Source organism: Manis pentadactyla, chromosome 12 (assembly GCF_030020395.1).
Source record: "Manis pentadactyla isolate mManPen7 chromosome 12, mManPen7.hap1, whole genome shotgun sequence".
In the NCBI taxonomy this organism is placed as follows: Eukaryota; Metazoa; Chordata; class Mammalia; order Pholidota; family Manidae; genus Manis; species Manis pentadactyla.
In genome coordinates, this window is record NC_080030.1 from 107848620 (window position 1) to 107857280 (window position 8661).

Genomic DNA, 8661 nt, shown 5'->3' on the forward strand with positions numbered 1-8661 from the left:
AGAGCGGCTCGCGGCCGCGGTCATGCGCACTGCGGGAGCGCGCTCACCTTCTGCTCTGCACCCCCCGCAGGGGCCCCCGGGGCGCCTTCTTACCCTGCGCCCCGGAGCCGAGCTCGAACGCTCCGGGAGGACCGGCGGCCGCCGCTCGAAACGCCTCAGCCTCCGGGTCCGGGCGTGAGCTTCGGGCACACCCGGAGCTCTCAGCGCCGAGGGCGCGCGGCCGCCGCCCGGGGGTGCGGGGAGGTGCCCTGCGGGCTTGCTCTTGGGGCTTCTTAGCAGGAGTCCCCGCGTGTTCTTTGCGAAGAGTAGTAACGTCCGCTGATTATTTTTGGCAGTGGCGCCTAGTGTCTCTCAGCTTTTTTTTTCAACTGTAAAGTGTCTCTGTCGCTGTCCACGGGCTTGCCGCGGCGGCGGAAGGAGTGTCTGCCGGCCGGTAGCTGATAGGTCCCAGCGGCTGTGGAGCGTTTGTAATGTTAGGCACGGGCTTTTTCAGGAGTTAAATGTAAAGAGCGCCTCCGGCTGGTGGTGCTGTGTCGGACGGCGCAGGCCTGCGCCCCCTCCCCGTGCAGCTCGGTCCCGGGGCGACTAGTGTCCAGGTTTGTTTGAACCGAAGGGGTTCCTAGGGTGCCGCACAAATTCCTGCACCCACTGCACAGGCCTGGGAAACCCTGGCAGGCCGCTCCAGTCCCGTTTCCAACGTGCCCAAGGCCACAGGGTGTCCGAGCACCAGCCAGCGGGCAGGCGCCCTCCTAAGGGCTTCAGGCTAGTGACCTGGAAAACGGTTTTCTCGCACGTGTCTGACTAAGCAGTTTGGTAGAAAAATTATTACTTGGCTGTATTTGTCATTATTTTGGGGTTCCTAAATTGGCTTGCAATAACTAAATTTTGTTTCATTTTTGTTACCAAGAGAATTACGGGAAGTTTGATTTGTATAACAATAAATGTATTTGCAGAAGAGAAAATACGTTGTTTTCATTTTCTCAAACGTCATCCTGTAACTTTTAGGGCTTTCCAGGTATTAGAGTCGCCATTCATAAGAGTTCTTCCAGGCACCACCAGGAGAAAGTTGCTAGACCTCCGTGGAAAGTACTGCAGCACAATCAACAACCGTTACAAGTGCACATGCTCTGACCCAAGTCCGCTTCCAGGAATTTATTTCACATACTAACCTTTTGTAGACACAATTATTCATTGTGATACTGCTTGTGATGGAAAGAGAATCTTGTTAATTGTTCAGTGCTTATTAATAACTACATACGGATTTTATTTACCTCTTGGCAGCTTCAAAGCATGTTTTATTATTTATCATTTGTTATCCACTTAATTTCCTGGAACATACAGGTTATAGTAAGATAGCTATTTCTATACAGTATGCCATTTGTAATATCAAACTTTATTCTTTGTAAGTCGTGTTCACTATGCAGATGACGCAGAAGCAGGAGGAGGTAACGGGTGCGAATATCTCCGAGAAGCGACTGTTCTTCTTCAGCTCTAGCCACACTAGGAGCAAGTACCGCTCATCGCCATTCCTCCCTGAAGACCAGGCCAATGTCAAATTGTTTGCTTGGCATCTTCTGTAAACTGTTTCATTTTCCTCCCAGTGCTGATTCTGCCCAACTGCTCTATTCAAGTAAAGTCATTCAAGTCCCCAGGCTGACTGATACTCCAGTCATCCATTTCTTCCCAGCTGTGTCCACCTCCAGCTTTTTATGAAGACCAGAGAGCCATGCTTCTGTATTTGCCTGGGGAAACTATGGACAGGTTCGGTTTTTTCCCCTCCCAAAAATTAAAGAAATAAATTACCCACCCAAAACAAAAACCTCTTCTGCTGCTCAGAGGACCGAGAGGGAGACAGTGGCCTACCCATTTGCCCTTTTATTAGTCTGCTGACATTTTAAAGATTATGACAACTATGTAAACTACTTCCTTGGATTTATATACACATCTATATGTACATATAAATCTTGGTGTTGTCAGATGTCAACCACAATCTCAATTTTCGTTTCCTGGAGTACCTTGATTGTATTCCCAGATCTTCAGGGCTGGCTTCTTCATGCATTTGAGAACAACTATGGGCTGATCTGAGAAAGGCAATAATTTGATTGTGGGACTTGCCAACAGGCTTCCCATCAAGACAGTCTGTCTGTTGGATCTCTTTTGGTTTCAAGAAACAGAAACCAATCTGAATTCAGCAAAGCTTTAGGATACAAATTAATACACAGAAATCTGTTGCTTTCCTATAACACGATGAACTAGCAGAAAGAAATCAAGAAAACAATTCCATTCACAATTGCATCAAAAAGAATAAAATACCTAGGAATAAACCTAATGAAGGAAGTGAAAGACCTATACCCTGAAAACTACAAGACACTGTTAAGAGAAATTAAAGAGGACACTAACAAACGGAAACTCATCCCATGCTCTTGGCTAGGAAGAATTATTGTCAAAATGGCCTCCTGCCTAAAGCAATCTACAGATTCAATGCAGTTCCTATCAAAATACCAACAGCATTCTTCAATGAACTGGAACAAATAGTTCTAAAATTCATATGGAAACACAAAAGACCCCGAATAGCCAAAGCAATCCTGAGAAGGAAGAATAAAGTGGGGGGATTTCGCTCCCCAACTTCAAGCTCTACTACAAAGCCACAGTAATCAAGACAATTTGGTACTGGCACAAGAACAGAACCACAGACCAATGGAACAGACTAAAGAGCCCTGATATAAACCCAACCATATATGGTCAATTAATATACAATAAAGGAGCCATGGACATACAATGGAGAAATGACAGCCTCTTCAACAGCTGGTGTTGGCAAAACTGGACAGCTACAAGCAATAGAATGAAACTGGTTTATTGTCTAACCCCATACACGAAAGTAAACTCAAAATGGATCAAAGACCTGAATGTAAGTCATAAAACCATAAAACTCTTAGAAAAAACATAGGCAAAAATCTCTTGGGACATAACATGAGTGACAACTTCATGAACATATCTCCCACGGCAAGGGAAACAAAAGCAAAAATGAACAAGTGGGACTACATCAAACTGAAAAGCTTCTGTACAGCAAAGGACACCACCAATAGAACAAAAAGGCATCCTACAGTATGGGAGAATATATTCATAAATGACATATCCGATAAAGGGTTGACATCCAAAATATGTAAAGAGCTCACATACCTCAACAAACAAAAGCAAATAATCCAATTAAAAAATGGTCAGAGGATCTGAACAGACACTTTTCCAAAGAAGAAATTCAGATGGCCAACAGGTACATGAAAAGATGCTCCACATCACTAATCATCAGAGAAATGCAAATTAAAACCACAATGAGGTATCACCTCACACCAGTAAGGATTGCCACCATCCAAAAGGCAAACAACAACAAATGCTGGTGAGGATGTGGAGAAAGGGGAACCCTCCTACACTGCTAGTGGGAATGTAAATTAGTTCAACCATTGTGTAAAGCAGTATGGAGGTTCCTCAAAAAACTAAAAATAGAAATACCATTTGACCCAGGAATTCCACTTCTAGGAATTTACCCTAAGAATGCAGCAGCCCAGTTTGAAAAAGACAGATGCACCCCTATGTTTATCACAGCACTATTTACAATAGCCAAGAAATGGAAGCAACCTAAGTGTCCATCAGTAGATGAATGGATAAAGAAGATGTGGTACATATACACAATGGAGTATCATTCAGCCATAAGAAGAAAACAAATCCTCCCATTTGCAACAACATGGATGGAGCTAGAGGGTATTATGCTCAGTGAAATAAGCCAGGTGGAAAAAGACAAGTTATCAAATAATTTCACTCATATGTGGAGTATAAGAACAAAGAAAAAACTGAAGGAACAAAACAGCAGCAGAATCACAGAACCCAAGAATGGACTAACAGTTACCAAAGGGAAAGGGACTGGGGAGGATGGGTGGGAAGGGAAGGACAAGGGGGGAAAGGGGGCATTACAATTAGCAGACATAATGTAGGGGGTGGGGGGCACGGGGAAGGCAGTAAAGCACAGAGAAGACAAGTAGTGATTCTATAGCATCTTACTACGCTGATGGACAGTGACTGCAATGGGGTATGTGGGGGGAACTTGGTGATTGGGGGAGTCTAGTAAACATAATGTTCCTCATTATGGTAGATTAATGATACCAAAATTAAAAAAAAGAAAGAAAAGGAACAGAAATCAATTCAAGCCAACTTAAGCAAAGAGTGGAAAATAGAAGGAGGAAGCCAGGCCATGTCTTCGGACGGGACTGGAACTAGGCACTGGACACTCCAGCTCCGCTCCACTTCATGTCTCTCCTTAACTGCCCAGTCTTCATGGTAGAAAACATGGCTGCACAAACTCCATTTTTTACATCTCGTGTCCTGACGATCTCAGCCTAGACAAAGACCAGATCTCTTACTCCCAGTTTCAAGTTTCCCAAGGCTGGTCTCTGTTCAGCACAAACGGTAACGAGGACAAGAGTTAGGGGTCATGATTTATAACCACGGCTGCTCAGAGGCTATCCTGTGGTCATGTGGATGAGAGGGGAGAGAAAGGAGGCTGGATGGCAGACTTAACAGGTGCCCACTGCAAGGCCCTCTCTTCTCTCCTGATGGAAAATTGATCTTAAACAGTAGCCTGCTGAGGTCCAGGCTGGGGTAAAGAAAGTGGATGGTATAAGAAGGTAGGTTGGGTAAAAGGAGGAATTTTGAGGCAGTGGCCCTTTTGAGGCTCCACTCAATTCATACCATAAGTATGGTTTTTTAAAAAAAAAACAAACATAGCTCATTATTTGGGCCATTCTTACACAAAGATTTAATTGACTGTGGCAAATTTATTCCTGGATTTTGAGCCATCTTCCAATCCAAATGTATATTAATTATCCAGGTCAGCTTTGCAGAGATTGAACTCAATTTTCATAGATCCTGAAATGACTATAATGGACAAGTGGTCACTCAGTTGTTTCCATCCTATCAACCAGTGGGTTCCAGCCTGAGATCCATAGACATCTAGGAGTCCGTAAGGGAATAACTGAAGATGCATAAGCTATTTCCAACATTTCATCAAGTCTAAAGAACTTATCTGGCAGAGCTGCCTAAAACATCGAATTTCTCTGCTTTAGGATAGAATCCTGTCAAGTCAGGGCCGCAGGGCTGTTGTTCCATGGTCAAGTTAAGCTCTGCTTTTATACACAAACACACACACACACTGCTTGGTTCAATACATTCTGGGTTAGTGAATTCCATTCTGGGAGAAATGTGCTTTTTAATAAATTTATATGTAGCCAGTTATTCTGTTCATATTCTAAGGAGTTTAGAAAAAGAAATTTAAGGTTCAAGGTTACTAAAGTCATCTTTCCTGGAGATCTATAAACATGAGATAATTAACCATCTCTCTAAAATAACATCCTCTGGAAAATCCTTCTACTCTCCTCTTAAAATATATTAAAATATCATCCACCCTATTATTAGAAGATGAATTGTTTAGGATAATATATTGCCTTAATGATGGAGACCTGTAGGTGATAAGGTGTTTCTGGAAATGCTCTGCCTTGAGAACATGAATTTTGAATCATCCTGCCAGTGTGAAGGCCTTGGATGTTTAAAATTTCCTGCAATACTGATCACACCACTTGGTTATTTCTCTGCTTTAGCCCATGATTAAGCCCTCTGGACCCAGATGTAAAGAACAAGATGGATAGGAAAGGTTTCTAAGATACTAATTCTCCGCTTGTAGCACAAACTCTCAGAAACCTTTCAGGCCGTTGGCAGTTGTACGCATAGCTGCCCGAGGTGTACTTTGGAGCAAAGCCACTCCTCTTCCTGTAGCCGAGACCTGTCAGAAGGTCATTTTCAGCAGCCTGCCCTTCCCTCCCTCATTTCCCCAAGGTTCAGACCTCTACACTAGGTTGCTGTTCCATTCTACCCTTCGGAAAAAGAATCAAGCTCAATTCACATGAGAAAGCCCGTAACTGCAACATCATCTTTAAATGCGCCCTTGATTGCAGTCTTAGATAGAAATGATTATATAACTGAAAAAAAGTTAATGGGAAGAGAAGCAATAATGAAAACATAAATTCTAATAGGAAGTATCAGTTTTTTGAAACATTGTTTTAAATATAGAGCTATAATATTTAAAAATGAATATTTATTCAAAAGAGATGTATATGAGATGGATAAATCGCTTCCCGAAAGTACTTCTTCCTAAAGCTATGGAAAGGGGTGTAGGGGGAGAAGTAGACAGGACATGCGTTAATGAGTGAAAGAAATTTAAGGTTAAGGTTACTAAAGTCATCTTTCCTGGAGATCTATAAACATGAGATAATTAACCATCTCTCCAAAATAACATCCTGTGGAAAATCCTTCTACTCTCCTCTTAAAATATATTAAAATATCATCCACCCTATTATTAGAAGATGCATCGTTTAGGATAATATATTGCCTTAATGATGGAGACCTGTGGGTGATAAGATGTTTCTGGAAATGCTCTGCCTTGAGAACATGATGTTTTTTGTACAGCAAATGTGGTGAAAATTCCCGTTTTCTTTCTTGAAGCATCTGTGCGCCTTTCTTCTTTAGACAAAATGAGCTTTTTCGGTGAGCACATGATCAGGAAGAGGTTCAATGTAACAAGCAATCATGTTATTTTAAAAAGCTCCATCTCAAAGTAAGTTTACATGTGGCAGCTTTTTAGAGAGGGTGGGTTGCAACATGTGAGCAATTTAAAAGTATAACACTTCATTTACAGGTTCAGAGTAGCTTTCAATTCCCTTACTAGTGTGCTTCTAATTAAATCTTAATTGTACCAGTCATTACAAGATGAAAGAAACACTGATATACTGGATTTTCCATAAGAGGAACTCACGTTGGCCCTTGTAAAATGTCTGGCTAAATCAGAGAAAAGGAATGAAATGTGCTTCATATTAAAGCCTAATATTTGAAGTTGCATGATTACTAAATCATCACAAGTAATATCTTTTTTGATAGACCCAAATTATTTAATATATATGTGTAGTTATAGTAAATCACCAGGATGCATGAGGAGTTAGGAATAGATGGCAAAATGTAATACAAAGTATATTTCTGGTAATTTAAGTTTACTGTATCATATACCAACTTTTAAATATACCCTTGTGAAATAAACATTTTTGGAGCTGATTTATCTTAAAGTTAAAGGTAAAAAGGACCAACAATATAAGCCGCTCAATGTGGCTTTCTTGTGGGACCGGCATTCTGTCTGTGCTGTGGGGTAACTGTCGCACTTGTCTCACTGCACCTCTTTAATGTGGGCTTGGATCAGGCGTATGTTCAACTTAGCATGAAATTATTTTCACAGATACACCAATTCCCTTCCACTTTTAATTCTTCCTGTCTGTGGAGTCATCGGTCCTGGAATCTGGCGATTTTGACCTTAGAATTTGAATGAGTTCACTCTCTTCTTCATTACCTCCTGCAACTTCCTTTAAAGAGTATAAATGAAATAAATAAGAATATACCAAGAAAGGCTCCAATGACTCTGAGGAGCTTGAATTTCCAACAAAAGGCTTATTTCTGACATCCAGAAGCTATAGGCTAACACCTGAGAGAACTGTAAGCTACCCAGAGAGCTCTAAGACAGCCCTGGGTTTTTCTTGTAGTCTTGGGTTGGGAATTTAGTCTCTTTGTAGAAATAAAACATAGAAAACCACATATAACAATGTGGTTTATTAATATTTTGTCATGTTTAAGATCATATTTGTAAAAGCTTTCCTCTAATCCCATGCCCTCCCCACTCCCTCCACAATCCAGACTATAGCCTTAATAATTTCGTATATCAGTATCTATTGCTATGTAACAAAATACCCCAAAATTTAGAGACTTAAAGCAACAACATCTATGGTCTCACAGTTGCTACGGGTCCTCTAGCCGACTGGATCTCACGGGCTACAGTCGGGGTGTTGGCTGCGGCTGCAGCCATCTCTGGGGGGGCTGGGGCCACATTCACGTCCAAGTTCACTCAGGGCTTGCTGGCAGGATTCGGTTCATAAAGGCTGTCAGGCTGAGGGCTTCAGTTCCCTGCTGCCTCCTGGCCTAAGTTACCTGCTGCACAGGCCTCTCCACAGCTGATAAGGTGCAACTCCATCATCAGGGCCAGAAGAACCAGGCCCATGCCAGAGAGGTTTTCACACCTAATCTCGGAAGGGACATCCCACCACTTCTTTGCATTACAAGCAAATCACTAAGCCCAGGCCAAATTCAAGGGGAGGAGAGTATACAAACGCAGGAAGACTAGAGGGCGGGATTCACAGGGCCTCCCTTAGGGGCTGGCCACCAAAGTGCGCGTCTTTCCAGCAAATGATTTTATACGTTTGTATAAATATCTATAAGTGAACATTTTACAAATATAAACATAACAATGTACAATTTTCCACATATTTTCCATTTATAAAAATGGTTTCATAATGTGTGAATTATTTTTCATCTTGCTCTTTTCCTTCAATATTATATTTTTGTCATCCATTCTTACTGATCTACCAGATGCAGTCTGTTCTTTTTAACCACTATTCAGTATTCAGTCTGTGGATTACATTTTACTTAAAATTCTTTTCATTCATTTCCCTATTAATGGACATACGTTTCCTTTTTTTTAATTTTAGTGTTACTAACAAAGTGATAATGAGCATCTTTGCA